At 35.8% G+C, this 24,710-nt stretch overlaps 1 long non-coding RNA gene across 4 annotated transcripts in view; it reads left to right on the plus strand.

The window, feature by feature from the left end:
• The window catches only part of LOC134808004 (uncharacterized), a 316,641-nt gene that overhangs the window by 100,888 nt on the left and 191,043 nt on the right, over positions 1-24,710 (plus strand). For 3 of the 4 annotated variants that reach the window (XR_010149860.1, XR_010149861.1, XR_010149862.1), the window contains exon 3: positions 17,323-17,486. This is a non-coding gene — a long non-coding RNA (uncharacterized LOC134808004). Of the gene's footprint in view, positions 1-11,184; positions 14,134-17,322; positions 17,487-24,710 lie in introns of all 4 variants that reach the window. The other variant, XR_010149863.1, reaches the window with a different exon arrangement.

The following is a 24,710-nucleotide window of genomic DNA, read 5'->3' on the forward strand; positions in this document are numbered from 1 at the left end:
CTACACCCCTATCATGTGACCATATAAACCCCAAGCTCCACTGGCAGAGTGGCAGAGCAGCACAGCACAGAAGGAGAGAAGAGAAGGAGCATCTGAAGGTCGAGGGGAGATCCGCCACAGGGTGGTCAAACTCCAGGGGAAGATCATCTTCCCACTCCAGCTCCCCATCCACCGCCTCCTGAGAGCCACCTCTATCACTCAATAAAATCCCTGTATTCACCATTCTTCAAGTCTGTGTGACCTATTCTTCCTGGATGCTGGTCAAGGACCTGGGTACCAAGAGGGCAGGATGTAAAAGGCTGTCACCCTGACTCTTCACTGAGCTGGGTAACAGTTAGCCGTCTGAAGAAGGCAAAGCTAAAAGAGCATTGTAACATCTCTAGACACTGCCGTGTGGCTGGAGCCCAAAAGCACTTGCCCCGGCTCACCTACGTGCTCCCTCTTCCATAAGGGGTTTAAGTATGCAGTGACTGAGTAACCAAGCCACCCCCTTCATGAGGAGTGCTGTGAAAGGGTCAAAGGAGTTCTTCCATCTCAGTCTTACATCCCAATACTGTTAAAATAGCAATTAAATTTCAACATGAGTTATGGAGGAAGCAAACATTCAAACCTTAGCACCCCTAAGTGGGGGCATATGCTCACTTACATAACTATTCCTGAACAAACAAGAGCCAGCAGAGGAATGACATGTTCTGTTTGGCTTATACCTGGCTTCTAAAGCAACCACTGAGGAAAGAGATGGGATAACTATGCCTGGGTTAGAATATCAGTTTACAACCTTGAGCTGATGATGAGATCAGCTTCATGGGCCATGTGAGTATTAATTTTGTGTGTAAACTTGACTAGGCTATGGTACCCAGTTGTTTGGTCAAGCACCAGTTAAGGTTTGCTGCAAAGACAGTTTTTAGATGTGATTCACATTTATAGCCAATAGAGTTTGTGTAAAGCAGATGACCCTCCACAATGCAGATGGGCCTTAGCCAATCAGTTGCAGGCCTTAGAGCAAAGACTGCAGTTTCCTCAATGTGATGGTTAATTGTAGATGTCAACTTAATTGGATTAAGGAATACCTGGAGAACTGGTAAAGCATTATTTTGGGGTCTGGATGTGGAGGTGTTTCCAGAGGAGATTGGCATGTGAAGTTGAGTAGATTAAGTGGGGGAAGATCTACCCTCAATGAATGCAGGCACCATCCAATTGGCTGAAGGCTCAAATGGAACATAAAAGCAGAGAGAAAATTCTTTTCTGGTACAGATTTGTCTTCTGTCCCTGGACATAAGAACATAGACTCTCTGGCCTTGAAACTTCAGGGTTTACACCAGCACCCATCCCTCCTGTGTTTGGTTCTCAGGCTTTTGGCTTTAGGCTGACAATTGCGCCATTGGCTTCCCTGATTCCGAGGGTTACTGAGGCTTGTGTACTTGGACTGAGCCATGCTACAATCATGCCAGGGTCTCCAGCTTGCTGATGACCTGTTGTGGGACTTCTCAGCTCCATAATCATGTGAGCCAATTCCCCTAATAAATTCTTATGTATCTGTATCTGTTATCTATCATCTATCTGTCTGTCTGTCTGTCTGTCTATCTATCTATCATCTATTTATCTAAGCTATCTATTATCTATCTCTATCTATCATCTATTTATCTATCATCAATCATCTGTTCATCCCACTGGTTCCCTCTCTCTGGAGAACCCTAACGAATATACCTAAGAAGAAACAATTCTACCTCAAAACTACAACATAAAATATTGCCTGGGCTTCCATCTTGCTGGCTTGCCTTGCAGATTTCCGACTCAATACTGCATCAACTCTTACCTGAATTTCCAGCTTGCCAATTTGCCCTACATATTTCAGACTGGCCAGCCCCCACAATCACATGAGCAAATTCCTGAAAATTAATCTCTCCCTCTCTCTCTCTCTCTCTCTGAAGATATCTCCTATTGGTTCTGATCCCCTAGAGAACCCTCACTAATACAGGCCACATGAAGGATGATTGAATTCTTCAACAGATTTTGAGTCCTATGAGTAGAAAGGAAGAAATGAATGCAAGGTCATCAATGGTAGCACTCATTACACTATTGTAATACCACTGTCAGCCAATTAATTCAGAGAGGAAGGTAGAACAGCTGATGGGAAGGATGACAACAAATAGCCCTACAACAATTTAGATTTTTCACTGTCCATTTCTGGTTGATAATATGCTTAAACATTTACCTTAGTAAATTCTGGTAACTTAAGACTTGCTGATCTTAGAAAAGACCATATAGATTTCAATATCAAAACAATTAAAAATGGATACACTAGTTTATCTATTTTTTTTGAGTCCTAGGGCATGCAAATACACAGTCTTAGTGTTTTGACACATTTGACACATGATTCAAAGACTAATTTGACACATTGATCATTTGTGAAAGAAAAGAGAAATGTAACTAGGATTTAAACAAATTAAATAAACTACAAACGTATTAAGCTGTGTATGTTCTTTAAAATTGTGTATTATTGCCATTATTATTTGATTTTATGATGACTAAATCATTTTCTCTCAATTAATCATCATTTTAGGCTTAGATCCTTTATGGAGCCAGCACACACACATCAGGCAAAAGGCATATACTTCACACCTTGAAGAGAAGACAGGGCCTTATCTACTTATACTTTTCATCTACTCCTCAACTTGCTGCTTCTTCCCCTTGACCTTGGTGATTCCTAAGACAGGTCAGTGGTACAGAATTTGACAGTGTCTTATGTAATGAAGTGAATTTTTCAGGATGAATCCTAAGTAATCACCAGCTCATCTGTGTCCAGTCACACCTATTTTCCTAAAAAATTTCATTTCCTCCTGCTGAATGCACAGTCATTGCTCCAGTGTTTATTCCCTGATCTCAAAAAGGAGATTTCCATTAGATTTCAGCAGTTGCTTCATATTGCACCATACTGACTGGCAATAGTCTCTATGGCTAGAAGACAGAATAACCCAGAATCTGGTTTCTCAGATCGGACCAGGTTTCAGTTCAAATGCTCACTGTCCTCCTGGAGAATGCCTTAGGCTAACTTCCTTCTTTTTATTTTCCTGATTAACCCATCTTGTTTCTGGCAAAAAATAACAGAGCTAGTATAAGTGAGATTTTGTAAGTGGATATTAAATCTTGAGGTTATTGTATTACGAGAGTATTTCCTGAGCTGTGAAATAATTTACTAATGAATACAAAGTAGAAATGCATTGCATGAAATCCTATCAATATGGTATGAAGTATTATCAAGGTTCAGGGAACCAAGAATTTCTGCTCTAAGCTACTTTTTAAAATTTTATCAGACAGTGATGACAGCACAGGAAAAACCAACTAAATCAGTTAGTTTTTAGTTTTTAAGTATCCTATCAAGCAAATATAGTCAGCTATAAATTTCAAGAACAATAATTTTAAATGGAGAAAAGAAATTTACCTAACATTTATTAGGCACTTACTATGTGCCAGACACTGTGCTAAATGATTTTATTTCTCTCAATATCCTTATTTTACCAATGTGGAAACAGAGGCTCAAAAAAGTGAAGCAGCCTGCCCAGTTTCAAACCAGGGTCAATCTTCTAAGCCTGTGATTTTCCCCCTACAACCTGCTGAGCTAAATTTTCCAACACCTTTGCCACAGTAAAATGTGTTTCACGGAGAATCCCCAGGTTAATAGGGTAATCATTTTCAGAGAGGACAGGACAAGTTATCTAGTTATTGAATACCTAGTTTTTACTAGGTGCTGTGCTGGATAGCACATATAGTTTCATATTCAGCATCTCACAATTCCCATTTTTCTAGATGAGGAAGCTAGAGTTTGAGAAGTTAGGTAATAAGCCCAAGATCACATGGCTGAGTGGAGGAGCAAGACATTCAAGCCAGGTACCTGTGCCCCACTTCTCTACACCATGCAAAAGCTTAATCACTTTGGGTTAAAGTGTATAGGACTACATTACGCCATGGCTATTAGGACTGAGTTATTAGAACCTTGCATATCATTTTGCAAAACAGCAAAGCACCTAGGTGCAATTAATGACAAGAACATGGGACAGACATATATAAATTCATAGACTGAGAAACTTATTGGGTCCTTCTTTCCCCACTTGTAAATAGACTGGGAGAGTGGGTTTGGGAAAAGTGGTTTAGAAAATGCTCCACATCCTTGTGTTCATAAAGCCAAGATAGTTAAGTATTAATCCTGCTGAATAATCTATTTTTCTCCCTGCATACTCCTTGCCCTCTCTTATATGATGTCAATGTCAGGGCATTTTCAGTGTGAAATAACAATTATAAAATAACTAGAATCTTCCTTACACTGTATTAAGCTATCTGGCCTTGTTTAGCATTACTGTGTAAATGACACATTAATAAGAATGTCTTAGGTATATTTCAATTGTTACTCATTTTTCAGCAAGGTCTGATAGTTGTGTTAATATCTTTCTATATTAATAACTCTCATTAAGATGGGTAGTTTTAATGATGCTAACAATTTCCTTTCAGTTTATTTCAGTTCAACAAATATTTATTGGACATCTATTGTATCTCAGGTACTGGGCTAATGGACTAAAGGCTGGAGATGTCTAGATGAGCAGAGCAGTGCTTGTTCACCTGCTCTTCAGGTGGTGGGTGGATAAACAGATGGCTCCCACTTGCTAGGATAAGAGGTAAGATGGAGGAGGGCACAGAGAGATAGGAATGTATATGTACCAGACTTCTCTGGAGCAGATGACACAGATTTCCAATTTATGGATTTGCTCATGGCTCAGCCTCTCTGTGGCCATTACCTCTTAGCAAAAGAGGACACATGTATGATAGACTGTACTTCCTTGCACACATTATTTCCATGTTTATGTCTTTCCTGGGTAACTTGGTGTATTAGTCTGTTTTCACGCTGCTGACGAAGACATACCCAAGACTGAGAAGAAGAGGTTTTAATGGACTTACAGTTCCACGTGGCTGGGGAGGCCTCACAATCATGGCAGAAGGTAAAAGCATCTCACATGGTGGCAGACAAGAGGAGAGAGCTTGTGCAGGGAAACTCCCATTTTTAAAACCATCAGATCTCATGAGATTTACTCATCATCATAAAAATAGCATGAGAAACACTGGCACCCATGATTCAATGACCTCCCAATGACCTCCCATTGGCCTGGTATCAGAATTGTACATGATCACTTTCGCCATATTCTATTAACCAAAACAAGTCACAAGGCCAGGGCTAATTCAACAAGTGGGGAAATGGACTGTATTTGTTGATGGGAGGAGTTGGAAAGTTACAAGGCAAGGACATATAAATATAGTGAGAAGAATAGTTGCAGTCATATTGGCAAATAATCTATTACACATTATCAAAAGGGCAAGTACTTTTACTTTTGACAAAGAAATCCTAAGTCTAGGCATCTAACCCACAGAAGACATATGAAAAAAATTATATGTATAAAAGTATTCATTGGAACACTATTTATTGCCTTCTAGCAAAAGAGGAAGCCGCCCAATAGTCCATTAACAGTGAATTGATTCCACAAGCTACGCTGCATCCACACAATGGCATACTGAATAGGGGTATATCTGAAACAAAAGTGCCCAGGAGATGAATATTGTTGAAGCTATTCATTATGTTTTTCTCTCTACTTTCATATATATATGAAGTTTTTCATAATGAAAGGAAAAATAAAAGAACCTAATTTATGTTTTTCCATGACCAAATAGAAACAAAACTAGAAAATGAAATGAAATAGAAAATGAAGCCCACTACTTAGTTTGTGTCAGAGAGTAATGCCATGTCTCCGAGAGGTAAGAGGTAAGCTATTTACATCTCCAGCACTGTAAACAATTTAGCAGCATTCAAAAAATACTCATCAAAATTCTAGTTTTCTTGGCTAAGGGAAAGTTCTTTTAGTCAGCAAGGCTGACAGCACCTCCCTGGGGTACAAATGTTATAGGGAAGAAATAATTGCATGTTCAGAGTAAATACTCTCCAACTTTCTACAGCCTGCATCTTGTTAAATAAACTACTTGAATGACGTTTTAGAAACAGAAGCTGATCTAAAAAATATAGTTCTCCTTTTGACATTTTTTTCTTTGCCTTTGCAATATTAGCACTTTGTTCAAAAAATAAACTATTCAAGAACCCAAGTACCCAAAAGTTCAGGTTTTATTCTGAACATGTTAGTAAATTGCCCATAGATTTTCCCAAAATAAACCTGATTGTCATACCTTAAGTTTCATAAAGAGCTGCTGTCATCCAACTATTTGACAAATAGTTCCAACCACAGAAGTTGCTGGAAAACATCAAAGATGCCATTTATTTAAGGGGAAAAACATTTCCTCTTTGAGTTCTTCTGTGTTTGGGTTGAGGAGCAGAACTCTGCTGTCATCCTACATTTGGAATGGGAATTTATTCTGAGGACTGGGTAAGGGCCTGTAGATGTGTTAGACCAATCAATAGCGTTTGCCAAATTATCCTTCTGGACCCGAAATGCTGAAAATTATCATTTCTTGGGAGTCTCTAATCATAGTCTACATTATTTAACTTGCTTTTGTAGTTATGAAGGAGTACAATGAGCAGACAGCAAGAAGGCTCATATTAAGGTGACATGGAGCTTTCTTAACCATTTGCAATTGATTTCTTGACTTACTATGCTATTGAAACTTTTAATGATTATCAGATTGTATAGCTTCTTCTCAATGTTTCTTTTCAGCTGAGTTGTCATTTAAATATTACTTTTTAAATCAATTTGTCATTATTAGATCACCAGGAACTTCCTTTATTTGTTTATAAACTCCCTCTACCCCCATTGCTCATCCCACACCCTCTGTGGATGTCTCAGGCATGTCTATGGCTTAGCCATTACCTCCATGGAGGGGATATCTATATCCATAGGACCAGTAGTTCTTATCTGGAGCCTCCCAAGAGTGAATCTCTCTGCTGAAATGAGTCTTTTTGTAATCTTGTGGGGTACTCACCCAATTTTTTGGTTAGTAAAATGAAAGTTAGGTAAGAACACAGCATGAAGTAACAATTTCCCTCTTCTCCTGCATATCACAGAAAGGAAATAAGACTTAGAAAAAGAAAGCCACGTTAGCTCCATTTTTAGCTATATTAAAAGACACTTAAACCCAAGGACTCAAATAACTGCATGAAGATGACTGAAGCAGTGAAGATTTTCACGGAAGCTCTGCAAAGCAAGGAAGTTGTGCAAAGCCAAGCCACCAGGGTACAGGTGAGGTGAACCCAGTGGGAACAGATCACAAAGAAGACTGGCAGAAGCGCACTTCCTATTGGTAATGAGCCCATTCTAAAGTGACAATTTTTTTTTATCCATTGCAGAAAGCAAGAGCTGCAAGATTGGAGGAAGACAGGGTGGAGAAGTGCAATAACTGGGCAGAAAGGAGTTACCCAAAGAATATCCACTGCTTTCGATTCCATTCTTTCTCAGACATAAATTGCAGGCCTAGCAAGTCCTAATAAGAACTAAAATAAAATAGTGGTGTAGCTTCTGACTGGTGGGTGTCCCCTGTTTTTTTCTTGAGTACAGCTCCTAGAAGATAACAAGTTTCTCTCTAAATTTGAAGTCTATGCTCATATTTGGTCCAAGAGAAACTCCTTTGCTTAATGATTTAAACAATCATAAGGATTCTATATCCACTTTCTCCTTCACAAGCTTGCCTGTGTGACTGAGGCATCTTTCTTGATTATGGTGAATTCTTTAACACACAGATGACCAATTAGCAACTCTCATATTTAGATAAAAATGACTTACATAGTTAAGAATTTTCAATTAGAATTTTAAATTGGGATATGCATTCTTCAGTTAGCCACAGTTAATATTTCTCCCTATTAATTTCACACATTTCACCTATTGATTTCACAATTTCTATTGCCTTTCTAATCCCTGAAGGCATTTGAACTCTTTGACTTAGGTTAAGTAAAACAGTCTTCAGAAAAGGACAGAACAGAATGTAACTGTTATCTGTTGTTTTATCTTATTTTAACTTATCAGCCTTGCTCCTTCATCTAAGCTAGGGAGCACATTTTAGCTACTCTTGATTATATGTAATTTGAATACTTATATTCCATTTTATTTCAACATTTATTTGGTGTAATCCATCTTCTCTCAAAGATACAGTAAACTCAAACAAAGATTTTACACCACCATTTTCTTTCTTTCTTTGTCTTTGATCATCAAAAACACAAGATTAAATTTCTTTTCCCCAGGATGCCTTGAGAATGTTTCAAGATAAAACATTGTTAGAAAATTTATTATTTTTCTCTGAAATAGCTTCAATGCTTATCAAATAAGTTCAAGTCATAAAATAGTTCCTGATGTTTATCAGTTGTTAGAACACAATTTGCCACACTCTTATGGTGTTAGTGGCCTTTTTGACCTGAGGCCACTCTTTATTTTGAACATTTTATTTCCTGGAGAGACTGTGGATGAAAAACAGTTTCATTATTTTAGAACCCAAAACATCCTGGTTTCTATCTATTTCCTATAAATTCTGATTGAAAGCAAACTAAATAGTTTTTCTTCTTCTTTTCTTTTTTTAAGTAACTTCTTATACATAGTTGTCATATGTTGTTATTTTCTAGGAGCTACACTCAAGAAGAAAACAGGGGACACCCACCAGTTAGAAGCTACACCATTTGGCATGTTTGACATTCTGCCTGGGAAATTCCTCAACTAGATTCATAAGTTCATCAGATATATTTTATATTGTCCACACTCTGCTGGTTATAGTTTTTCTAAGCCTTTTGTCATTATGTAACATGGGTCATCTTTTTTTTTTCAGCCTTTTTTTTTTCAGACAAATTCCTCACTGCCTTTAAGCTCTTACTATCAGTCTTCTCAAGAGCTTTCTAACTTCTGACGGCTGGTGGTCACATAGTCAATGCCATGTTGTTTTAATTTTGTGTTATGGCAGTGTCCCACTTCCAGGTGTCAAATTCCATTCTAGTACTCTTTCTCTACTTCATCGCTAGCTTGATAACAAACCATCTCAAACATGGTAGCTTTAAACAACATCTATTTTACTATAGCTCACTGTTTTGTGGGTAGGAATTTGGGCAGTCTTGCTTGGGTGATTCTTCTGTTCCACATGGCATCAACAGTTGTCACATGTTAATATTCAACTGGCAAATGTACTGGCTTGGAGGGTGTGGAACCTTGGCAGGACAGATGAAAGACTGGGCTCAGCTGGGACAGTCAAACCAAAGACCTACATGTGACATCTTCAGCATTGTCATTTCAAGGCTTACATGGCAGTCCAAGAGCAAGTGTTCCAGAGAACAAGGTGGAGGCTTTGCAGCCTTTTATCATCTATCTGCAAAAGTCACAAAGCATTATTATTATTATTTGCCATTTTAGGTTGGCTGAAGCAGTCGCAAGCCAACCCAGATTCAAAGAGGGGTCAATTAGAGGTGTATTACAGAATTTGAACTTCTGTATTAACACTGCTATGGCATACAACAAGATTTTAGAATTTTGCTTAGCCATAAGCACCAAAAATGGACAACAAATCCCATTTAAAGCTTATACTAAATCAAAACCTGTGCTATATAATTCTGTGAGTGGGATCATTTTATTAAGAGGAGGTAGCAATTCTCAGACAATGATTACAGAAAAGTGCTTAGGTTGTTAATCATATATAAATGTAGTGTTATCATTAGCATGAATATTAATTTGATGATACAAAAATAATATTTCTATTATCACCAATGGATAAAACTCTTCAGTATAGACTATATGAACCACCTGCACATATACATAGAGAACTACTTTTTTGATAGTATTGTTTGTGGCATTCATGCATCTAGCAGAAAAACACTTAAAGGATACCCATCACCCATCACCTAGGACATTTGTCATTTGTGTCTGTTGGGACCATTCCAATTTGCCTCTTCTGTCTATTTTGGAACACACAATACATTGTTGTTAGCTATACTTACCCTACTCTGCTATCAAACATTAAACTTTTTCCTTCTGTCTAACTCATGTTGGAGTTTATTTACATAGACATGTTGGAGTTTATTTATATAGACATTATAAAGTGTATAGTATCCAAAAATATATAAAACATCTGCTCTTCACATCAATCTACTGACAAAGATAATGAAAATAAAAACAAGTTTCGAAGGCAGGTGGATCACTTGAGCCCAGGAGTTCAAGACCAGCCTGGGCAACAAAGTGAAACCCCATCTCTATAAAAATTTAAAGAATTTAACTGGGTAGTATCTGTGCCTGTAGTCCCAGCTACTAGGGAGGCTGAGGCGGGAGGATACCATGAGCCCAGGAGTTCAAGGCTGCAGTGAGCTGCGATCCTGTCACTGCGCTCCAGCCTGGGCAACAAAGCATTTATTTTTAAACTTTGTTTAAAAATCCAGTGAGGGCACTGGATAATATGGATCTCTAATCTTTGAAAACACAAATTGCAGCTGTGATGAAAATACATTCACCAAAAAAAGTCCTGGCATCACATTTGCAGCAACATGAATGGAACTGCAGGTGGTTATGTTAAGTGATATAAGCCAGACACGGAATGACAAATATCACATGTTCTCACTCATATGTGGAAACTAAAAAAAAAAAAAGTCTATCTCATGGAGGTAGAGAATAGAATGATAGTTTTGAGGCTGGGAAGGGTGTGTGTGTGGAGAGGGAAGAATGAAGAGAGTCTAGCTGATGGGCGTGAACATACAGTTAGATAAAATGGAAAAAGTTTAACGTTTGATAGCAGAGTAGGGTGATTATAGCTAACAACATTGTGTATTGTGTATTTCAAAATAGCTAGAAGAGAGGACTTGGAATGGTCCCAACAGGTAGAAATGATAAATGTCCTATGTGATGGGTGGTGAATATCCTTAAATACCCTGAGTTGATCACTGCATATTCTATGCATGTAACAAAATATCACATGTATCCCATAAATATGTACACATATTATGTATCAATAAAAATTTAAAAAAGAAATTCTGACATTAAGACAGAGTAGGGTAAGGGGAGAACATTTTTTTTTTTTTTTGAGACTCGCTCTGTCACCCAGGCTGGAGTGCAGGGGCTCCATCTCAACTCACTGCCCTCCTTGGTTCAAGCAATTCTCCTTTCTCAGCCTCCCAGGTAGCTGAGATTACAGGAACCTGCCACCACGCCCAGCTAATTTTTGTATTTTTTTTTTTAGTACTGACGGGGTTTCACCATGTTGGCCGGGCTGGTCCCAAACTCCTGACCTCAAGTGATCTGCCTGCCTCGGCCTCTCAAAGTGCTGGGATTATAGGCTTGAGCTACTGTGCCCAGCTGAGAGCAATTTTTAAAAGATAAGTATATGAGTTTTCATTCTGTTTCATACTACTGAGCTATTTTTACCAAAGTATCAAAATGTAACAAATATCAACTCTCTGATTTCATATCATTTTACAGAATTAAGATAAAATCTAATCTCAATCCAGGGAACAGGATTAGTAATTGTAGACTTTGGATTTTTTTTTTTTTTTTGCTATAAACAAACAAACTGATTATAACAGGCTTTATCCTTAATAAAGTTAGTTAGGTCCAAGAGACATAAAAATGCGAGAAAGCAAGAATTTCAGTGGAAGTCAAATTGTTATACAACACTCTACTTCTTTGAATTATTGGCATTTATGTTCTTAGAAGAGTCATCTCCATGATACAGGCGTCAGTGAGAATGTTAAAATATTTTTGAGGCCTAGGGAAAATGTATGCCAATTAATTAACTTGTTTTTATCTGTGATTCTCTCATATGTTAAATTTAATAAGTTAAATAATTACATAAAGCAAGCTTCTCAAAAATAGAAGCCTCCTTTTTAAAGAAGGGAAATAAAAATACTGAACTTAGGTTAAAGTTAACTTAGCATCTAAATAAAGCACAAAAATTTAATCATATAAAACATTAGCATTATTGTACCAAGGATGTGGTGGCAGAGAATATTTTAAAATAGATTTTAATACACTTGGGTGGGACTTCTGCTGTTAATTTGCTGTATGACTCTAGGTAGCTCACATAAACTCTCTGGTTTCCCTCTCCACAAAATGAGGAGTTTTAGCTATTTAAAGTTAAAGAACATCTTCACAATATAAATATTTTATTTTTTTATTTTATCACAGGGAAAATTTAAAATCAGGCATCAATATGAATATGCAGAGTGGTTTTATGAGCTGTCTTTTAAAATGGAATAGGGCAAAAATCAAATATATTAGGCTTGTTGATGTTTCTCAGATTTCCTGTCATTTTAACAGACTAACTGGTCACTCATCAAGATGAAAATCAAATTAATAGAAAACTATTATTCTTTAGAAAAATGTGTTTGAAAAGCTTTGTATCATTTTAATGGGTCTCAAATTAACCCACCTATTCTGTCAAGGATATGAGATAGCTCCATGACTAATATTTTATTCTTTGTGAATATTTCCTTCCCAAGTTCTACCACAGTTAATATCTAATGTCTAAAATTTTTTCAAACATTGCCTTGCAATCCTTCTTAAATAATTTCACTGAAAACGTGTGCCTTATTTATCTGTATCAGAATTAAATCACCGTGATTACAAATTCCTTAATAGCAAAGGTCAAAAGAGAAGTTAAAATATTTTCCTTGTATTTTTAAAACTCAGAAGTTAACATATTGCCCTTGTATTATTAAAACTCAAAAGAGAACTTAAAATATTGTCCTTGTATTATTAAAACTCATAATCCTTCATAAGGACTATGAATATATGAAAATACAAAAATATTCAGTAGGAAAATACAAAAATATTCAGTAGTAGCTACTTTATTCAATAAATCAGTCAGTCCATTGTCAACCAATATTTAGAGTGTCTACCATGGGCGGGGCACTGATCTACATACCTGGGACACAAGGAGGATTACTGTGCTTGAGGATATTATTTTCTAGTAGAAGGAGACAAGCAATAAATAGCTAACAGAATTTATGGGTGTATTACATAGCATGTTAAGATGATTAGAAAAAAGAAAGTGCACAGCAAACAGTGTGTTCGGGAGTGCTGGGGGACAGAATGAGGAAGTCCATTGCAGATTTAAATGGGGTGGTCAAGGAGGGCTTCATTGAGGAGACATCTGAGCAAACATTTCAGAGGTCAGAGAACTAGTCATGAGGGCATCGCAGGGAGATGCATGCCCAGTGGGGAGAGCAGTTCTTGCAATGGCCCTATAGCAGGAGTGCCTAGTTTGTTGGAGGAACAGCAAGAGGGACATTGGGGCTGGAGCAGAGCAAAGCAAGGTGGAGAGTTGTATGAGAAAGGGCCAGAGAGAGAACAGGGAGTGACAGTTTTGCAGTCTACCGTAAAGACCTTGGTGTTTATTCCGAGTTAAATATGGAGCCTTTGAAAAATTTTGAGCAGAGAGTGAATAAGATTCGACTTATATTTGAAAGGGATCACTCTGTTGGTCATATTCATAATAGACTGAATGGGAAGGCACGAGCAGAACCAGGGAGAGCAGTTAGAAGGCAATTGCAATAATTCAGGGACAAGGTGATGGTGGCTTAGACCATTATGGTGGCATAGAAGTGGTGAGAAATAGTCAGATTTTAAACATGCTTTGAAAGTAGAACCGAAGGATGGTTGTGTTTGCTTCCTGGGAAGGGTTGAGCTTATAACAAGCGTCTTGGTTGTGAATTGAATTCTGTTGATGTAGTTGAAATTCTGAGTGCTTGAGCCTCCTCACCTTTTCCAATGATGAAGAGAGAATGCCTAGGGTAGCCATCTTAGCTCAGTGTGGGCTCATGTTTGACCCTCATTAAGGATGGGAAGAATTTGTTCCAAATATGTGGGCTTCATTTTGCATCCTGTTGATGGATGTTCTTTATCATAATAAGAAATGTGTATTTCATGAAATCAAAAGTTCCTTTGGTGAAGGAAGTCTGTTATAGTCTTCAAAAACATAATTATCAAAATGGTTTGTTTACTATAACGTTTAGAGTCAGTGTAAAAGATCAATGAATGAAGTGGCTTCTAGAGACGGACATGCCAGTTGCAAATTTCCGTGCTGCTACGTAACTAGTTTATCTTATTTACTTTATTAACCCTATCTTATAGCATTGTCAGCAATAAAGAAATTTACATATCTGAATAACTTGGAACTTTCTACATAATAGTAAGTACTATAAAAGTATATGTGAATGCTATTATTTCTTTTGTAATGAAATGTCATGTTACAGTCTATGGCTGCCTTTGAATACCTGTCATCATTTCTTTTCTTTTTTTTTCTTTTTTTTGTAGCTGCAGATGGGGACCAATTCCTCCCATCTTTTTAAAATTATACTCTAAGTTCATTTCTTCTCCAAACTCTTCATTAGACCCTTAGCTAATTCCTTACCTATGAAGATAGTTAATAACCATCGTCTGTTCTCTGCATGTACTATTAATCCAGAAAAACCTGGTTACTCTGTGGCTTCGTCCAGTTGCTCCACAAGAATTACTTCTACGTCAATGGGGGCATAGTCCATGTTATCTAACAGCTTCCATCTACCTATTGATATTCCAGTTGGAGGTCTCAAAATTATTCAAAACATATTTTAAACTAATTTTAGGGATTTTTGTCATTAGCAATTTGGCACACTAAAGGTTATGAAAGGTTCCTGTTACATAACATCAAAACATGCTTAATAAAAATATTTTTTAAACTGCCATTTTAAATACATTCATGAGCTTGCCAGAAATCTGCTAGATGCTAGATAAAGCCCACACACTTAGAATAGTTTCACTTCTCTCTAAATAGAGGTCAAGAATGCTCCAAACATTGAAGAAATACCCATTTTAATCTTACACAATATCTTCCAGAGAATAGAAGAAGAGGAAATACTCCCTAATGTATTTATTAGCCTGCAAAACCTTGATACCAAAACCTGAAAATAAGAATGAGAAAGTAATGCTATAATTCAATATCATCCAAGAATAGAGATTCAAAAACCCTAGAATAAAGAACTGGATTCAGCACTGAATTAAAAAATCACATGCCTTCATGAAGTAAAGTTTATTCTAAAAACAAAAAGTAGGCTTGTATAGATTGTATAGATTGTTGTATAGATTTATAGATTGTATAAACAATGCAATTTCCATAGGTACCAATAAGTGGAGTAAACCACATGATCATTTTGCAAGATGTAAAAAGTTTTTGACAAAACTAATATTCATTTATGATGAAAACTCTTAGCAAACTAGAAATAGAAGGAAATTCATTAATATGATGAAAAGAATCTAAAAAAATCAAAATTCAGTATGTTAATGTAAAACATTGAAAGCTTTTTCTCTGAAATCAGGACAAGACAAGGAAGTCAGATACCTCGACTTTCCACTTCTGTTCAATCTCGTGCGAGCAATCTTGGCCATACATTAAGATTTTTAAAAAAGAAATAAAAAGTGTAAGAATTAGAAAGGTACAAGCCCATCATTATTTCCAGATAACATGATTTTTGTACATAAAACAAAATACAAAATATTTAACATGATTTTGTACCTAAAACAAAATACAAAAGAATGTGAAAATAGAATATTGGATTCTATAAGACAGTTTTACAAAGCAACTGGGTACAAAATCCACTTATAAAAATTTGTTGCATATGGTATATTTTTATGTACCAGCAACAGAGAGTTAAAAAACACATTTTTAAAAAAGATAACATTAAAAATGGTACCTATGGTATTGCATATTTCAAAAGTGCTGAAAGAACAGACTTGAAATATTTCCACTACAAAAAAATGGTAAATATGAGAGGTGATGAATATGTTAATTACTTGATATAATTTTTCTACAATGTATACAAATATCAAAACATCACATTGTGCTCCATAAATGTATACAGTTATTATTTTCAATTAAACATAAAGGTTTAAATAAAAAACAAATCTAAGAGCAGATGTGCAAGGTAACTAATATCCAGAATACACTCAATACAAAATGATAAGAAAAAGACAGACAACCTATCATAAGAATAAGCAAAGATTTGAGTGAATCTTTCGAGAAAGAGAAAATCCAAATGGCTCATAAACATAAGAGAAGGTTGCTCATTTTACTAATGATTAGAAAAATGTAAATTAAAATCATGTACCAGTTATAGAAAAATTGTAAATTCTGATAATACCGTGTGTTGGTGGGGATGTGCGGCAAAGGTACCTCTCACACAGTGTTGGTATGAATGAACTTGGTACAACCACAACGTGAAAGAGTTTGCTTTCTCCAGAAAAGTTGAAAATGTGTATAATCTATAACCAATTTTAATCCTAGAGAAAGTTCTGTACAAGTGCACCAAGAAAAATATATTGAAGTGTTTATAATAGTCCCAAGCTGAAAACAACCAACTTATCTATCAACTATACACCAGATAAATAATTTGTGGTACATTCATACAATAGAATACTATATGGCAATGGAAATAAAACTACAGCTGCACATTAACATAGATTAATCTCACGAACAAATGTTGGTCAAAGGTAGCAAGTTACAAAGGAAAACGTGTAGTCAGAATTTATAAACAAATTTCAAAATCAGGAAGAATTAAACTATGTTGTTTAGTGATGAATTTAGTGATGGTAAAACTATCAAGAAAAGCAAAGGAATTAGTAGAAGTTAGGATAGTGGTTACTTGCATAGGATAGGAAATGGGATGTGACCTAGGAGGGATGTGAAGTTGGGGGTGACTTCTAAGTATTGGTGATGTCCTGTTTCTTAACTTAGGTAAGGATGGCAGGGAATTATGTTAATGATTGTTATTGTATAAATCTATCGATCCAGCCATCCATTATGTCCTTCCATTCTTGCATCCCTCCATCCCTCCATCCCTCCATCCATCAGTTCATCTATCCACCAATTCATCCATTTATCCATTTATGTATCTCTTTCTGGATATATTTCACAATTAAGAAAAGTTAAAAAATTATTATGATTAAAATGCCTGCATGCTACATGTGCTTATAAGCTCGTTAGGAAAACTCTTCTAGGATACCAGCTTATTCACTGGCTTCTGAGTATTCCATATCAATAATACCCCACCTGGGTGACTAAATCTTTCAGAAGAAAAAATGCATTTAAAGAGATGTAATATAGTATTTGAAAAGATAATCTTCAAAGATGAAGTTCATGCCAAAATACTAATTATTATTTTACTTTGAAAGTAATTACAGCAGTCTGTCGTTACTCTTTTCTCATAGAAAATAAAGGCAAATTAGAAAATACATATTTATAATTAAAAATAATTAATCTTTTATTAATAAAGCATTTCTTTGTCTTTGTCACTTTCCCCAGATATTTAAAGCTAACACATGTTATTTTTGTTTCTTTTGCTAGCTATGCTATTAGGATTTAATTAAATGGATGCCAACAGCAAGTAAACCATCTCCAAAGATGCCATGAAGCTCTCCTAATTGCAGGAAAATATCAGAGGCACTTGATTTGAGTCTTTCAAGTACAGAAATAACAAATTCAGTCTCAACAGACCTATAGTGAATGAGGTGAGTCATTTTTTTTTTTTTTAACTGAAAAGCTCTGTTTTCAGAAAAATTTGGAGTGGCAAAGAGTTTCAACTGATCCAAGGAAGATAGTACTTTTATTCCCCCAAAGCATCTCTCTTAAACTGTCAGGCTTTGACATAGATGCTTATTATTAGATCACTTCTACAAATAGTGTAGACATTGGCTATAATAAAATGTAATATTTGGCTTCCTATAAATTATATTGAAGAGTTTAGTGGTATACCTGGTATTTTTTAGAGGTGATCTCCAATGATTTTGGGACTCAATCCTTCAATTGGAATTCATGTGAAATTCTACTTTTCGTTTGTTGTACAAAATATATTTTAAAAATCCTTCATTTAAAAAGATAAATGCAGTGTGAAAGGAACTAAACAAATCTGAGGTGGGTTTGGTAATAGATGCACAAGTGCTTCTTATTTTAAGTAGATTTTTATACGTCATGCATTTTGAATAACAAGTTGGGGACCACTGGGCCAGCAGACATTAGAAAAGAAATCCAAATGGAATTAGATGTATTCATTGCTTGTGAGTACCTCCCAAAGGAATGGAAAAGGCACAGACCTTGCAGACACAGAATGGATAAGACAACAGGATAAGGACACCAAGGCAGCAGGAATGATTCTAGGAGTGTATGCCAGAGACCCCCTTAGAGGGCAGTGTAGGGCACAATGCCACATAAGGCTTTACACTATCTCAAGTGAGGGCGTGACAATGGACATGGGTTCAGCACATTACTGTTTATATTTTTCCTACACAATCAGCTCTTCAGTCATCAGGGAAAACTACATTGTATTTTCCATTTGGGGAAGAAACTTACATTTTTGGCTAAAGGGAACATTTTCATGTTTAAAGTTGATTCATCTGCTAATTTGGCAAATAGTGATGCAACAGAGAAGACATATTTGTTGTGTGTAAGTGTGTGAGAGAATTGGTACGCAGGAAGTGGGTTCCATTAATGCAGCAGCTATCATTAAATATGTAATTTTAAAAATACAAATTTCAAATACTAGAAAGGAAACCAATTTGATAGTCATAAATCAGAAGCAGTCATACCTAGTGCTGAGTGAGATGCTGAGGGTGATGCCAAAACCAGAGTGACCCAAGGTGAATTTTATCAGTTCTTTATAATAGACTATTAAAATAGAGACCGTGGCATTTTAAAGACACTATGACTCTTTAAATCTAAAATAAACACAAGAATTATGTTTGAAATTACAAATTTATGCTCACCTTCATATCTCAGACATTTTAGATGAACATAATGAGATTAAAGATTCTGGGTTATATCAGCATAAACAAAAATCATCTTTTTCTCAATTTTGTTGACATTTAATTTGTATAGCATAAAATGCGCAAAATATAAGTGTACTGTGATTGATGGATTTTACAAATGCATACACTCATCTAAAACAACGACCAAGATATAGAACATTTCCACTGTCACAGAAAGTTCCCCCATGCCTTTTTCTAGTTAATCTCCTCCTTCCACCCTCAGGAATCATCTCTCTGATTTCTATTACCATGGATCAGTTTTGTGTATTCTAAAATGTCAGATAATGAAGTCATATAGTATGCATTATTTTGGGTCCTTTTTTAGGTTAACATAATGTTTTAGAGATTCAACCATATGTTTATTTTAGTAATACATTTCTTTTTATTGCTGAGAAGTATTCTAACAATATATGTGGTATAGGTGAATATATCACAATTTATTTATTTTCCTGTTGTTGGATATTTTAGATTGTTTCCAGTTTTGGCTATGGTGAGTACAGTGGCAATGAATATCCTTGTACAATTCATTTTCAACATAAGTGTATGTTTTCTTTTACAAGAAACTCAAATAGTTTTCAAAAGTGAATTGCCACTGGTATTCTTACAAGTGATATATGAGGTCTGTTCACTCTAAAGCCTCACCATTTGGTATTTTCAGTCTTTTTATATAATCAATTCTAGTGGGTATGTAGTGGTATCTCACTGTGGTTTTATTTTGCATTATAATTTAGAAGACTAAGTTTATTAAGCAACTGTTTATGTGCTAATAGCCAATCTGACTATCTTCTTTTGTGAAATGTATGTTTAATATTTTTATTCACTTTATAAGCAGAGTTGTTAAAGTTCTTAATTTTGGTGAAGTCTACTTTATTTATTTTTATTTATGGCTATGCTTTTTGTGGCCTGAAAAATCTGCCCACTTCAAGGTTACAAAGACATTCTCTTATGTTTTCTTCTGTATGATTTATAGATTTCCTTATGTTTAATGTTTTTAATACACATCAAATTAATTTTGTGTATCATGTGAGGTTCAATTACTTTTTATTATTTTAAAAATAAGAATATAAAGTTATCCCAATACCATTTGTTAAAAATACTTTCTTTGCTGTTGTATTTCATGGTAATATTGTTGAAAATGTATTGTACATTGCTGAAAATATTTTGATCAAATATGACTGTGTCTATTGGTTCCATCGATCTGTCTGTCTATCTTTATATTGATACCTCACTGATTTAACCTTATGGTAAGTCTGAAACTCTGGAAACATAAGTATTCCAACTTTGTTCCCTCTTAAAGATAGTTTTGGCTATTCGAGGTCATTTCAATTTCAACATAAAATTTATAATCAGCTTTTCAACTTCTATTAAAAAATCTGTTGGGATTTTTCTCTCTTTTTCTTTTTTTTATTATACTTTAAGTACTGGGGTACATGTGCAGAATATGCAGGTTTGTTACATAGGTACACACGTGTCATGGTGGTTTGCTGCACCCGTCAACCCATCATCTACATTAGGTATTTCTCCTAATGCTATCCCTCCCGTAGCTCTTCATTCCCTGACAGGCCCCACTGTGTGATGTTCCCCTCCCTGTGTCCATGTGTTTTCATTGTTAAACTCCCACTTATGAGTGAGAACATGAGGTGTTTGGTTTTCTGTCCTTGTGTTAGTTTGCTGAGAATGATGGTTTTCAGCTGTATATATGTCCCTGCAAAGGACATGAACTCATCCTTTTTTATGGCTGCATAGTATTCAATGGTGTATATGTGCCACATTTTCTTTATCCAGTCTACCATTGATGGGCATTTGTGTTGGTTCCAAGTCTTTGCTATTGTGAACAGTGCTACAATAAACATATGTGTGTATGTGTCTTTATAGTAGAATGATTTATAATCATTTGGGTATATACCCAGTAATGGGATTGCTAGGTCAAATGGTATTTCTGATTCTAGACCCTTGAGGAATCACCACACTGTCTTTCACAATGGTTGAACTAATTTACACTCCCACCAACAGTGTAAAAGTGTTCCTATTTCTCCACATCCTCTCCAGCATCTGTTATTTCCTGACTTTTTAATGATTGCCATTCTAACTGGCATAAGATGATATCTCATTGTGGTTTTGATTTGCGTTTCTCTAATGACCAAGATGATGAGCTTTTTTTCATGTTTGTTGGTTGCATAAGACGGCAATGCATGTATAGATCAATTTGGGGAGAATTATTATCTTAACAATATGAAGTCTTCAAATCTAAGAACATAGCATAGCACTCTATTTAATTATATCCATACTTTCTCTCAACAGTATCTTTCATATTTTCTTTAAATTTATTATATATTTGTGCTTGTTAATGAAAATGTTTTTATTTTAATTTAATTTTATAATTGTTTGTAGTAGTATATGGGAAGATACTTTTTGTATATTAATCTTGTATCCGACAACTTTGTTAAGTCAATTTTGGTTTTAGTATGTGTCTTAGGATTTTGTATGCACAGGACAATGTTGCATGACCATATTGTCTACAAATATACTGTTTTTACTGTATCCTTTTCAAATCTTATATCTTTTCTTCTTTTTCTTTTTGTTCTTTTTTTAAAAATCATATTTCACTGACTGATAAAATATTGTATAGAAATGGGCAGAGAGAATAGTCTTATCTTGTACTCTTAGGGGGAAAGCATTCATTAATTCACCATTATGAATAATAATGATGTTAGCGATAGGTCTTTGTAGATGATACTTATTGGAGTGAGGAAGATTTTTCTATCCCTAGTTTGCTGAGAATTTTTTTGTGAATAAGTTGGATTGTTTCAAGTGCCTTTTCCACATTTCTTGAGATGATTTTTGAAAAATTTCTTATCATGGTGAGTTGCATTTATTTTATTTCAAATGTTAAAGTAACCTTGCATTGCAGGGATAAATCCTACGTGGTAATGACGTATTATTCTTTTTATATATTACTGGGTTTAATTTGCTTATGGTTGATTGAGTAAGATTGCATTCCTGAGGTTTATTGTGCCACTAGGTTATAGTGGCCTCATTAAACAGATTGATAAATGTAACTTCACTACTTTCATAAGGAGTATTTGTATAGAATTGATTATTTATTCCCTAAATTTTTGATAGAATTCACTAGTAAAATCATCTTGGTTTGGAGTTCTCCTTGTGTGAAAATTTTGGTTATGAATTCAATTTCCTAAAGACAAAGAGCTATTTATATTTTCCTTTATTTAAAAAACGTAACTTGTGTCTATCAAAGACCTTGTTCATTTTCTTCTAGTTGTTAAATGTATTAGCATAAATTTGTTTATAATATTCCTTTATTACCCTTTACTATTTGTGGACTCTACAGTGATGCTTCCTTCTTCTTTCTCTATATTGGTAATTTTCTGTAAGGTGTGGTATGAGAACCTACTGATGTGGTTGACCTTTCCTATTAAGAGTTAGCATTTCCCTTTTGTGGCCTTTTCATTGTAAAGCATTAGGAGGCCCCTTCAGGATCTGCCGGGACTTAGCTGCCCCGATAAAGGAAGAGAGGAATGAAAATACAAATGAACTAACAAATAAATGTTAGCCAGTATATACTAGCACAAGCTAAGGGAGTACCTGTAGGATTGGATATTTTTGTTGATTAATTAAGGAAGCTGAAACATAAGACTGATAAAGGATAACAGACAAACAGAGAGCCAAATCATGAGTGAACTCCCATTCACAATTGCTTCAAAGAGAATAAAATACCTAGGAATACAACTTACAAGGGATGTGAAGGACCTCTTCAAGGAGAACTACAAACCACTGCTCAATGAAATAAAAGAGGATACAAACAAATGGAAGAACATTCCATGCTCATGGGTAGGAAGAATCAATATCATGAAAATGGCCATACTGCCCAAGGTAATTTACAGATTCAATGCCATCCCCATCAAGCTACCAATGACTTTCTTCACAGAATTGGAAAAAACTACTTTAAAGTTCATATGGAACCAAAAAAGAGCCCGCATCGCCAAGTCAATCCTAAGCCAAAAGAACAAAGCTGGAGGCATCATGCTACCTGACTTCAAACTATGCTACAAGGCTACAGTAACCAAAACAGCATGGTACTGGTACCAAAACAGAGATATAGATCAATGGAACAGAACAGAGCCCTCAGAGATAATGCCGCATATCTATAACTATCTGATCTTTGACAAACCTGAGAAAAACAAGCAATGGGAAAGGATTCCCTATTTAACAAATGGTGCTGGGAAAACTGGCTATCCATATGTAGAAAGCTGAAACTGGATCCCTTCCTTACACCTTATACAAAAATTAATTCAAGATGGATTAAAGACTTAAATGTTAGACCTAAAACCATAGAAGAAGACCTAAAACCTAGAAGAAAACCTAGGCATTACCATTCAGGACATAGGCATGGGCAAGGACTTCATGTCTAAAACACCAAAAGCAATGGCAACAAAAGCCAAAATTGACAAATGGGATCTAATGAAACTAAAGAGCTTCTGCAGAGCAAAAGAAACTACCATCAGAGTGAACAGGCAACCTACAAAATGGGAGAAAATTTTCACAACCTACTCATCTGACAAAGGGCTAATATCTAGAATCTACAATGAACTCAAACAAATTTACAAGAAAAAAACAACCCCATCAAAAAGTGGGCGAAGGACATGAACAGACACTTCTCAAAAGAAGACATTAATGCAGCCAAAAAACACATGAAAAAATGCTCAGCATCACTGGCCATCAGAGAAATGCAAATCAAAACCACAATGAGATACCATCTCACACCAGTTAGAATGGCAATCATTAAAAAGTCAGGACACAACAGGTGCTGGAGAGGATGTGGAGAAATAGGAACACTTTGACACTGTTGGTGGGACTGTAAAGTAGTTCAATCCTTGTGGAAGTCAGTATGGCAATTCCTCAGGGATCTAGAACTGGAAATACCATTTGACCCAGCCATCCCATTACTGGGTATATACTCAAAGGACTATAAATCATGCTGCTATAAAGACACATGCACACATATGTTTATTGTGGCACTATTCACAATAGCAAAGACTTGGAACCAACCCAAATGTCCAACAATGATAGACTGGATTAAGAAAATGTGGCACATATACACCATGGAATACTATGCAGCCATAAAAAATGATGAGTTCATGTCCTTTGTAGGGACATGGATGAAACTGGAAACCATCATTCTCAGTAAACTATCGCAAGAACAAAAAACCAAACACCACATATTCTCACTCATAGGTGGGAATTGAACAATGAGATCACATGGACACAGGAAGGGGAACATCACACTCTGGGGCCTGTTGTGGGGTGGGGAGAGGGGGGAGGGATAGCTTTAGGAGATATACCTAATGCTAAATGACGAGTTAATGGGTGCAGCACACCAACATGGCACATGTATACATATGTAACTAACCTGCACATTGTGCACATGTACCCTAAAACTTAAAGTATAATAATAATAAAATAAAATAAAAAATAAAAATGAAAAAGAAAAAAGAAAAAAAAGACTGATAAAGGGAGACTTTATGGGCTTGAAGGCATTTTCTCAGGATGTAATATTGAATATCTTGCAAATATCTCAGTAGATGGTTCCACCTTACTGCTAGGGTGGTTCCTGGAAGGCTGCATAAAGTGAGGACTCCTTCAGAGTGGTGTTGCAATTGCTTCAATTGCTATAGCAGAAAGTGATGGAAAGAATAATAGGGTCAGGTAAGGGAGCATGCTGAAGTGGATATATTACATGAGAACCAAAGACACACTCCAGTGTTATATTACACAGAAAGACCCAGAAGACATACCATTAACCAAAGCCATCAAGAAAGCACTGGCAAGAGAAGCATCAGCAACATCAGTGGTGGCTTTTCAGGTCAGGACTGATGATATGAGAAAATACACAGAGCTTGGCTTATTACTGAC

Source organism: Pan troglodytes, chromosome 13 (genome assembly GCF_028858775.2).
Source record: "Pan troglodytes isolate AG18354 chromosome 13, NHGRI_mPanTro3-v2.0_pri, whole genome shotgun sequence".
NCBI lineage: Eukaryota > Metazoa > Chordata > Mammalia > Primates > Hominidae > Pan > Pan troglodytes.